Source organism: Saimiri boliviensis, chromosome X, assembly GCF_048565385.1.
Source record: "Saimiri boliviensis isolate mSaiBol1 chromosome X, mSaiBol1.pri, whole genome shotgun sequence".
In the NCBI taxonomy this organism is placed as follows: domain Eukaryota; kingdom Metazoa; phylum Chordata; class Mammalia; order Primates; family Cebidae; genus Saimiri; species Saimiri boliviensis.
In genome coordinates, this window is record NC_133470.1 from 64,338,525 (window position 1) to 64,348,435 (window position 9,911).

Below are 9,911 nucleotides of genomic sequence, written 5' to 3' on the forward strand. Positions count from 1 at the left end.
GTCATATGTTTTACTTCTACACATGTTAAACCTCATAATACACTGTGAGTTGTTTTTTTCTTTTGCTTTCAATACACTCAAAAAGCTATAAAAAGAAATAAGACTCACGCCTGTAATCTCAGCACTTTGGGAGACTGAGGTGGGTGGATCACAAGGTCAAGAGTTCCAGGCCAGCCTTGCCAAGATGGTGAAACCCCATCTCTACTAAAAATACAAAAATTAGTTTGGTATGGTGGTGTGTGCCAGTAATCCCAGCTACTTGGGAAGCTGAGGCAGGAGAATTGCCTGAACCTAGGAGGTGGAGGTTGCAATGAGCCAAGATTATGCCATTGCACTCCACCGTGAAAAACAGAGGGCGATTCCATCTCAACAACAACAACAACAACAAAAAAAAAGAAATAAGAAAAAAAAGTCTTTTTATTTTTTCATATTATACTTTAAGTTCTGGGATACATGTGCAGAACGTGCAGGTTTGTTACATATGTATATATGTGCCATGATTGTTTGCTGCACCCATCAACCTGTCATCTAGGTTTTAAGCCCTGTATGCATTAGTTTTTTTTTTTTTTTTTCTAATGCTATCCTTTCCCTTGTTTCCTACCTCCCAATAGGCCCCATTATGTGATGTTCCCCTCCCTGTGTCCATGTGTTCTCATTGTTTAACTCTCAATTATGAATGAGAACATGCAATGTTTGATTTTCTATTCCTGTGTTGGTTTGCTGAGAATGATGGTTTCTAGCTTCATCTATGTCCCTGCAAAGGACATAAACTCATCCTTTTTTATGGCTGAGTTATTCCATGGTGTATATGTGCCACATTTTCTTTATCCAGTCTATCATTGATGGGCATTTGGGTTGGTTCCAAGTCTCTGCTATTTAAATAGTGTTACAATAAATATAAGCGTGCATGTGTCTTTATAGTAGAATGTTTTATAATCCTTTGGGTATATATCCAGTAATGGGATTTCTGGGTCAACTGGTACTTCTGGTATTAGATCCTTGAGGAATCACCACACTGTCTTCCACAATGTTTGAAGTAATTCACATTCCCACCAATAGTGTAAAAGTGTTCCTATTACTCCACATTCTCTCTAGCATCTGTTGTCTCCTGATATTTTAATGATTGCCATTGTAACTAGCATGAGATGGTATCTCAATGCGGTTTTGATTCGCATTTCCTTAATGACCAGTGATGATTAGCTTCTCTTTTTTTTAATGTGTTTGTGGGCCACATAAATGTCTTCTTTTGAGAAATGTCTGTTCATATCCTCCAAAAAAACCAATGGGATTTTTTTTTTTCCTTGTAAATTTGTTGGAGTTCTTTGTAGATTCTGTGTATTAGCCCTTTGTCAGATGGGCAATTTTTTTTCCCATTCTGTAGATTGCTTGTTCACTCTGATGATAGTTTCTTTGCTGTGCAGAAGCTTTTTAGTTTAATTAGATCCCATTTGTCAGTTTTGACTTTTGTTGAAATTGCTTTTGTTGTTTTAGTCATGAAATCTTTGGCCATGCCTATATCCTGAATGGTATTGCCTAGGTTTTCTTCTAGGTTTTTTTATGGTTTTAGGCCTTATATTTTAGGCTTTAATCCATCTTGAGGTAAATTTTTAAATAAGATATAAGAAAGGGCTCCAGTTTCAGTTTTCTGCATATGACTAGCCTGTTTTCCTAATACCATTTATTAAATAGGGAATCCTTTCCTCATTGCTTTTATTAATCAAGTTTGTGAAAAATCAGATGGTTGTAGTTGTGTGGTATTATTTCTGAAGCCTCTGTTTTGTTTCATTGGTCTATATATCTGTTTTGGTACCAGTACCATGCTGTTTTGGTTCCTGTATAGTTTGAAGTCAGGTAGCATGCTGCCTCCAGCTTTGTTCTTTTATCTTAGGATTGTCTTTGCTATGTGGGCTTTTTTTTTTTTTTTTTTCATACAAAATTTGAAGTAGTTTTTTTTCTAATTCTGTGAAGAAAGTCAATAATAGCTTGATGGGGATAAGACTGAATTTATAAATTACTTTGGGCAGTATGGCCATTTTCACGATATTGGCTCCTCCTATCCATGAGCATGGAATGTTTTTTCATTTGTTTGTGTTCTCTCTTATTTCCTTGAGCAGTGGTTTGTAGATCTCCTTGAAGAGGTCCTTTACATCCCTCATAAGTTGCATTTCTAGGTATTTTATTCTCTTTGTAGCCATTGTGAATGTGAATTCACTTATGATTTGGCTCTCTATTATTGGTGTAGAGAAATGCTTGTAATTTTTTTTACATTGATATTGTATCCTGATACTTTGCTGAAGTTGCTTATCAGTTTAAGGAGTTTCTGGGCTGAGTATATTAGGTTTCCTAAATATATAATCATCTCATCACACAAACAGAACTTCCTATACTATGTTGAATAGGAGTAGTGAGAGAGGGCATCCTTCTCTTGTGCTGATTTTCAAAGAAAATGCACCCAGCTTTTGTCCATTCAGTATGATATTGGCTGTGGGTTTGTCATAAATAGCTCTTATTATTTTGAGATATATTTCATCAATATCTAGTTTATTGAGTATTTTTCGCCTGAAGGGGTATTTCATTTTATTGAAGGCTTTTTCTGCATCTATTGAGATAATTATGTGGTTTTTGTCATTGGTTCTGTTTGTGTGATGTATTACATTTATTTATTTGTGTATGTTGACTCAGCATTGCATCCCATGGATGAAGCCAACTTCATCATGATGGATAGGCTTTCTGATGTGCTGCTGGATTCGGTTTGCCAGTATCTTATTGAGGACTTTTGCGTTGAGGTTCATAAGGCGTATTTGCCTCAAATGTTCTTCTTTTGTTGTGTCTCTGCCACGTTTTGGTATCAGGATGATGCTGGCCTCATAAAATGAATTAGGGAGGAGTCCCTCTTTTCCTGTTATTTGGAATAGTTTCAGAAGGAATGGTAGCAGCTCCTCTTTGTACCTTTTGTAGAATTTAGATGTGAATCTGGACCTGGAATTTTTTTTTTTTTTTGGTTGGCAGACTTTTAATTACTGCCTCAATTTCAGAACATTTTATTGGTCTATTCAGGGATTCGACTTCTTCCTAGTTTACTCCTGGGATACGTATGTGTTCAGAATGTGTCCATTTCTTCTAGATTTTCTAGTTCTTTGCATAAAGGTATGTATAGTATTCTTTGATGGTAGTTTGTATTTCTGTGGGGTCAGTGGTTATATTCTCTTTATCATTTTTTATTGTGTCTATTTGATTCTTCTCTATTTTCTTCTTTATTATTCTGGCTAGTAGTCTATCTATTTTGTTAATGTTTTCAAAAAACCGGGCCCTGGATTCACTGACTTTTTTAAAGGATTTCTCCTGTCTGTATCTCATTCAGTCTTCTGCTAGCTTTTGAATTTGTTTCCTCTTGCTTCTCTAGTTCTTTTAATTGTGATGTTAGGGTGTCAATTTTAGATTTTTCCCGCTTTCTGATGTGGGCATTTAGTGCTATCAATTTCCTTCTAAACACTGCTTTAACTGTGTCCCAGAGCTTCTGGTACATTGTGTCTTTGGTCTCATTGGTTGCAAAGAACTTATTTATTTCTGCCTTAATTCATTATTTACCCAGTAGCCATTTAGGAGCAGGTTGCTGTGTTTCTCTGTAGTTCTGTGGTTTTTGAATGAGTTTCTTAATCCTGAGTTCTAATTTGATTGCACTGTAGTCTGAGAGACTGTTATGATTTCCGTTCTTTTGCATTTGCTAAGGAGTGTTTTACTTCCAATTTTGTGGTCAGCTTTAGAATAAGTGCTATGTGGTGTTTAGAAGAATGTATATATTTTTTTATTTGGGGTGGAGAGTTCTGTAGATTTCTGTTAGGTCTACTTGGTCTAGAGCTGAGTTTAAGTCCTCAATATCCTTGTTAATTTTTTGTCTCATTGATTGGTATAATATTGACAGTGGGGTGCTGAAGTCTCCCACTACTGTGTGGGAGTCTAGGTCTCTTTGTAGATCTCTAAGAACTTGTTTTATGAATCTGGTTTCTCCTGGGTTGGGTGCATATATATTTAGGATAGTTAATTCTTCTTGTTGCATTGATCCCTTTACCATTTTTTGTTGTTGTTGTTGTTGTTGTTGTTGTTTTTGTTCCTTGTTGGTTTAAAGTCTGTTGCATCAGAGACTAGGATTGCAAGCCCTGTTTTTTTTTTTTTTTTTTTTTCTTTCCATTTACTTGGTAAATATTCCTCCATTCTTTTATTTTGAACCTATGTGTGTCTTTGCACATCAGATGGGTCTTCTGAATATAGCACACTGATGGGTCTTTACTCTATCCAATTTGCCAGTCTGTGTCTTTTTAACTGAGGCATTTAGCCCATTTACATTTAAGGTCAATATTGTTATGTTTGAATTTGATCCTGTCATGATACTAGTCGGTTATTTTGCACATTAGTTGATGCAATTCCTTCATAGTGTCATTGATCTTAATATTTTGGTATGTTTTTACAGTGGCTGGTACCTGTTGTTCCTTGACATAGTTAGTGCATCCTTCTGGAGCTCTTGCAAGACAGGCCAGGTGATGACAGAATACATCAACATTTACTTGTTTGTAAAGGATTTTATTTCTCCTTTGCTTATGAAGCTTAGTTTGGCCAGATAGGAAATTCTGTGTTGAAAATTCTTTTCTTTAAGAATCTTGAATATTTGCCACCCCCCTTCTGGCTTGTAGAGTTTCTGAACAAAGATCTGCTGTCAGTCTGATGGCCTTCCCTTTGTAGGTAACCTGACCTTTCTAACCAGCTTCCCTTAACATTTTTTCTTTCATTTCAATCTTGGTGCATCTGATGATTATGTGTTTTTTGGGTTGCTTTTCTTGAGAAGAATCTTAATGGTGTACTCTGTATTTCCTGAATTTGAATGTTGGCCTGTGTTGCTAGGTTGGGGAAGTTCTGCTGGATAATATTGTGAAGTGTGTTTTCCAACTTGGTTCCATTATTCTTCTTACTTTCATGTGGAAGAGTCAATCATAGGTTTGTTCTTTTCACAGAGTCCCATATTTCGTGGAGTCTTTGTTGGTTCCTCTTCACTCTTTGTTCTCTAATATTGTCTTCACATTTTATTTCATTAAGTTGATCTTCCATCTCTGATATCCTCTCTTTTGCTTGATCAATTCGACTATTCATACTTGTGTATACTTCACGAAGTTTCCATACTGTGTTTTTCAGCTCCATCAGATTGTGTATGTTCTTGTCTAAACTGGTTATTCTAGTTAGCAGTTACTGTAATCTTTTGTCAAGTTTCTTACCTTTCTTGCATTGGGTTAGAACATGCTCCTTTAGCTCGGAAGAGTTTACTACCCACCTTCTCAAGCTTACTTCTGTCAATTCATCAAACATTCTCCATCCAGTTTTTTGCTCTTGCTGGCAATGAGTTGTGATCCTTTGGAGGAGAAGTGGCATTCTGGCTTTTGGAATTTTCAGCACTTTTATGCTGATTTTTCCTCATTTTCATGGATTTGTGTACCTTTGATCTTTGATGCCCATGACCTTTGGATGGGGTTTTTGCATGGGTGTCCTTATTGTTGATGTTATTGCTTTCTGTTAGTTTTTCTTCTAACAGTGAGGCTTTTCTTCTGCAGGTCTGCTGGAGTTTGCTGTAGGTCCACTACAGACCCTGTTTGCCTGGGTATCACCAGTGGAAGCTGCAGAACAGCAAATATTGCTGCCTGCTCCTTCCTCTGGAAGCTTTGTCCCAGATGGGCACCTGCCAGATGCCAGCCAGAGCTCTTCTGGGTGAGGTGTCTTTAGACACATGCTTGGAGGTTTTTCCCAGTCAGGAGGCATGGGAGTTAGGGACCTACCTGAGGAGGCAGTCTGTCCCTTAGCAGAGCTTGAGTGCTTTGCTGGGAGATCCACTACTCTCTTCAGAGCTGGCGGTTGAGAACATTTAGTCTGCTGAAGCTGTGCCCACAGCCACCCCTTCCCCAAGATGCTCCTTCCCAGGGAGATGGGAATTTTATCTATAAGCCCCTGACTGGGGCTGCTGCTTTTCTTTCAGAGATGCTCTGCCCAGTAAGGAGGAATCTAGAGAGGCAGTCTGTATAGCAGCTTTCCCTTGCTGCAGTGGTTTCCACCAATTTGAACCTTCTGGCAGCTTCATTTACACTGTGAGGGGAAAATCACCTACTTAAGACTCAGTAATGGTAGATGACCCTCCCTCATAAAGTTCGAGCATCCCAGGTTGACATAATACTTCTCTGCTAGCAGTGAGAATTTCAAGCCAGTGAATCTTAGCTGGCTGGGCTCTGTGGGGCTGGTACCCACTGAACAAGAACACTTAGCTCACTGGCTTCAGCCCCCTTTCCAGAGGAGTGAATAGCCCCCTTTCCAGGGGAGTGAAAGGTTTTGTCTCGATGGTGTTCCAGGTGCCACTAGAGTATAAAAAAAAGTTTCCTGCAGCTAGCTCAGTGTCTGCCCAAACAGTCACCCAGTTGTGTGCTTGAAACTCAGGACCTTGGTGTTGTAGGCACACAAGGGAATCTCCTTGTCTGTGGGTTCCAAAAACCATGGGAAAAGTGTAGTATCTGGGCCAGACAGCATAATCCCTCTCCGCTTCCCTTGGCTAGGGGAGAGAGGTTCCTAGCCCATTGCACTTCCCGGGTAACATAATGCCCTGCCCTGATTCTGCTCGCCTTCCATGGGATGCAACCACTTTCTAACCGGACCCAATGAGATAAAAAAGATACCTCCATTGGAAATACAGAAATCACCTGCCTTCTGCATTGGTCTCGCTGGGAGCTGCAGACCAGAGCTGTTCCATTTATTTTTTCTATTTTCTTTTTTGTTTTTATTATTGCATTTTAGGTTTTGGAGTACATGTAAAGGACATGCAAGATTGTTGCATATACACACATGGCAGCATGGTTTGCCACCCTCCTTCCCCTCACCCGTATCTGTCATTTCTCCCCAGGCTATCTCTTCCCACCTCCCCACCACCCCGTCCCTTCCCCATTTCCCCACAACGGACACCAGTGTGTAGTGCTCCCTTCCCTGTGTCCGTGTGTTCTCATTGTTCAACACTCACCTATGAGTGAGAACATGTAGTGTTTGATTTTCTGCTCTTGTGTCAGTTTGCTGAGAATGATGGTTTCCACGTTCATCTATGTCCCTACAAAGGACACGAACTCATAGTTTTTGATGGCTGCGTAATATTCCATGGTGTATATGTACCACATTTTCACTGTCCAGTCTATCATCAATGGGCATTTGGGTTGGTTCCAGGTCTTTGCTATTGTAAACAGTGCTGAAATGAATATTTGTGTGCACGTGTCCTTATAGTAGAATGTTTTATAATCCTTTGGATATATACGCAGTAATGGGATTGCTGGGTCAAAAGGGATTTCTATTTTTAGGACATTGAGGAATCGCCACACTGTCTTCCACAATGGTTGAACTAATTTACAATCCCACCAACAGTGTAAAAGTGTTCCTATTTTTCCACATCCTCTCCAGCATCTGTTGTTTCCAGATTTTTTAATGATCACCATTCTAACTGGTGTGAGATGGTATCTCAATGTGGTTTTGATTTGCATTTCTCTAATGACCAGTGATGATGAGCATTTTTTCATATGTTTGTTGGTCTCCTGTATGACTTCTTTTGTAAAGTGTCTGTTCATATCCTTTGCCCATGTTTGAATGGGCTTGTTTGTTTTCTTCTTGTAGATCTGTTTTAGTTCTTTGTAAATTCTGGATATCAGCCCCTTGTCAGATGGGTAGACTGCAAAAATTTTTTCCCATTCTGTTGGTTGTCAATTCACTTTAATGACTGTTTCTTTTGCCGTGCAGAAGCTGTGGAGTTTGATTAGGTCCCATTTGTCTATTTTGGCTTTTGCTGCCATTGCTTTTGACGTTCTGGTCATGAAGTCCTTGCCTACACCTATGTCCTGAATGGTTTTGCCTAGATTTTCTTCTAGGGTTTTTATGGTGTTAGGTCTGATGTTTAAGTCTTTAATCCATCTGGAGTTAATTTTGGTGTAAGGTATCAGGAAGGGGTCCTGTTTCTACTTTGTGCACATGGCTAGCCAGTTTTCCCAACACCATTTATTAAACAGGGAGTGCTTTCCCCATTGCTTGTTTTTGTCAGATTTGTCAAAGATCGGATGGTTGTAGATATGTTGTATATCCTGTGAGGCCTCTCTTCTGTTCCATTGGTCTATATATCTGTTTTGGTACCAGTACCATGCTGTTTTGATTACTGTAGCCTTGTAGTATAGTTTGAAGTCCAGTAGCGTGATGCCTCCTGTTTTGTTCTTTTTGCTTAGAATTGACTTGGCTATGCGGGCTCTCTTTTGGTTCCATATGAAGTTTAAGGTAGTTTTTTCCACTTCTGTGAAGAAGGCCATTGGTAGCTTGTTGGGAATAGCATTGAATTTGTAAATTACTTTGGGCAGTATGGCCATTTTAACGATGTTGATGCTTCCTAACCATGAACATGGAATGTTTCTCCATCTGTTTGTATCCTCTCTTATTTCGTTGAGCAATGGCTTGTAGTTCTCCTTGAAGAGGTCCTTTACGTTCCTTGTTAGTTGTATTCCTAGGTATTTTATTCTCTTTATAGCAATTGTGAATGGCAGTTCGTTCTTGATTTGGCTGTCTTTAAGTCTGTTACTGGTGTATAGGAATGCTTGTGATTTTTGCATGTTGATTTTGTATCCTGAGACTTTGCTGAAGTTGTTTATCAGTTTCAGGAGATTTTGGGCTGAGACGATTGGGTCTTCTAGATATACAATCATGTCATCTGCAAATAGAAACAATTTGATTTCCTCCTTTCCTATTTGAATACACTTTACTTCTTTTTCTTGCCTGATTGCCCCGGCTAGAACTTCCAGTACTATATTGAATGGGAGTGGTGAGAGAGTGCATCCTTGTCTAGTGCCAGATATCAAAGGGAATGCTTTCAGTTTTTGCCCATTCAGTATGATATTGACTGTTGGTTTGTCGCAAATAGCTTTTATTACTTTGAGATACGTTCCGTCAATACCTAGTTTATTGAGGGTTTTTAGCATAAATGGCTGTTGAATTTTGTCAAAGGCCTTCTCTGCATCAATTGAGATAATCATGTGGTTTTTGTCTTTGGTTCTGTTTATGTGGTGAATTACGTTTATGGACTTGTGTATGTTAAACCAGCCTTTCATCCATGGGATGAATCCTACTTGATCATGGTGGATAAGCTTTTTGATATGCTGTTGCATTTGGCTTGCCAGTATTTTATTGAAGATTTTTGCATCTATGTTCATCATGGAAATTGGCCTGAAGTTGTCTTTTTTTGTTCAGTCTCTGCCAGGTTTTGGTTTCAGGATGATGTTGGTTTCATTAAATGATTTGGGAAGGATTCCCTCTTTTTGGATTGTCTGGAATAGTTTCAGAAGGAATGGTACCAGTTCCTCTTTGTATGTCTCGTAGAATTCGGCTGTTAAGCCATCTGGACCTGGGATTTTTTTGGGTGGTAGGCTCTTAATTGCTGCCTCGACTTCAGACCTTTTCATTGGTCTATTCAGGGTTTCAACTTCTTCCTGGTTTAGGCTTGGGAGGATGCAGGTGTCCAGGAATTTATCCATTTCTTCCAGGTTTACTAGTTTATGTGCAGAGAGTTGTTTGTAATAATCTCTGATGATGGTTTGGATTTCTGTGGAATCTGTGGTGATATCCCCTTTATCGTTTTTTATTGCATCAATTTGGTTGTTCTCTCTTTTCTTTTTTATTAATCTGGCTAGTTGTCTGTCTATTTTGTTGATCTTTTCGAAAAACCAGCTCCTGGATTTATTGATTTTTTGAAGAGTTTTTTATGTCTCTATTTCATTCAGTTCTGCTCCGATCTTGGTTATTTTCTGTCTTCTGCTAGGTTTTGAGTTTTTTTTTTTTTTTTTTTTTTTTGTCTTGCTCCTCTAGCTCTT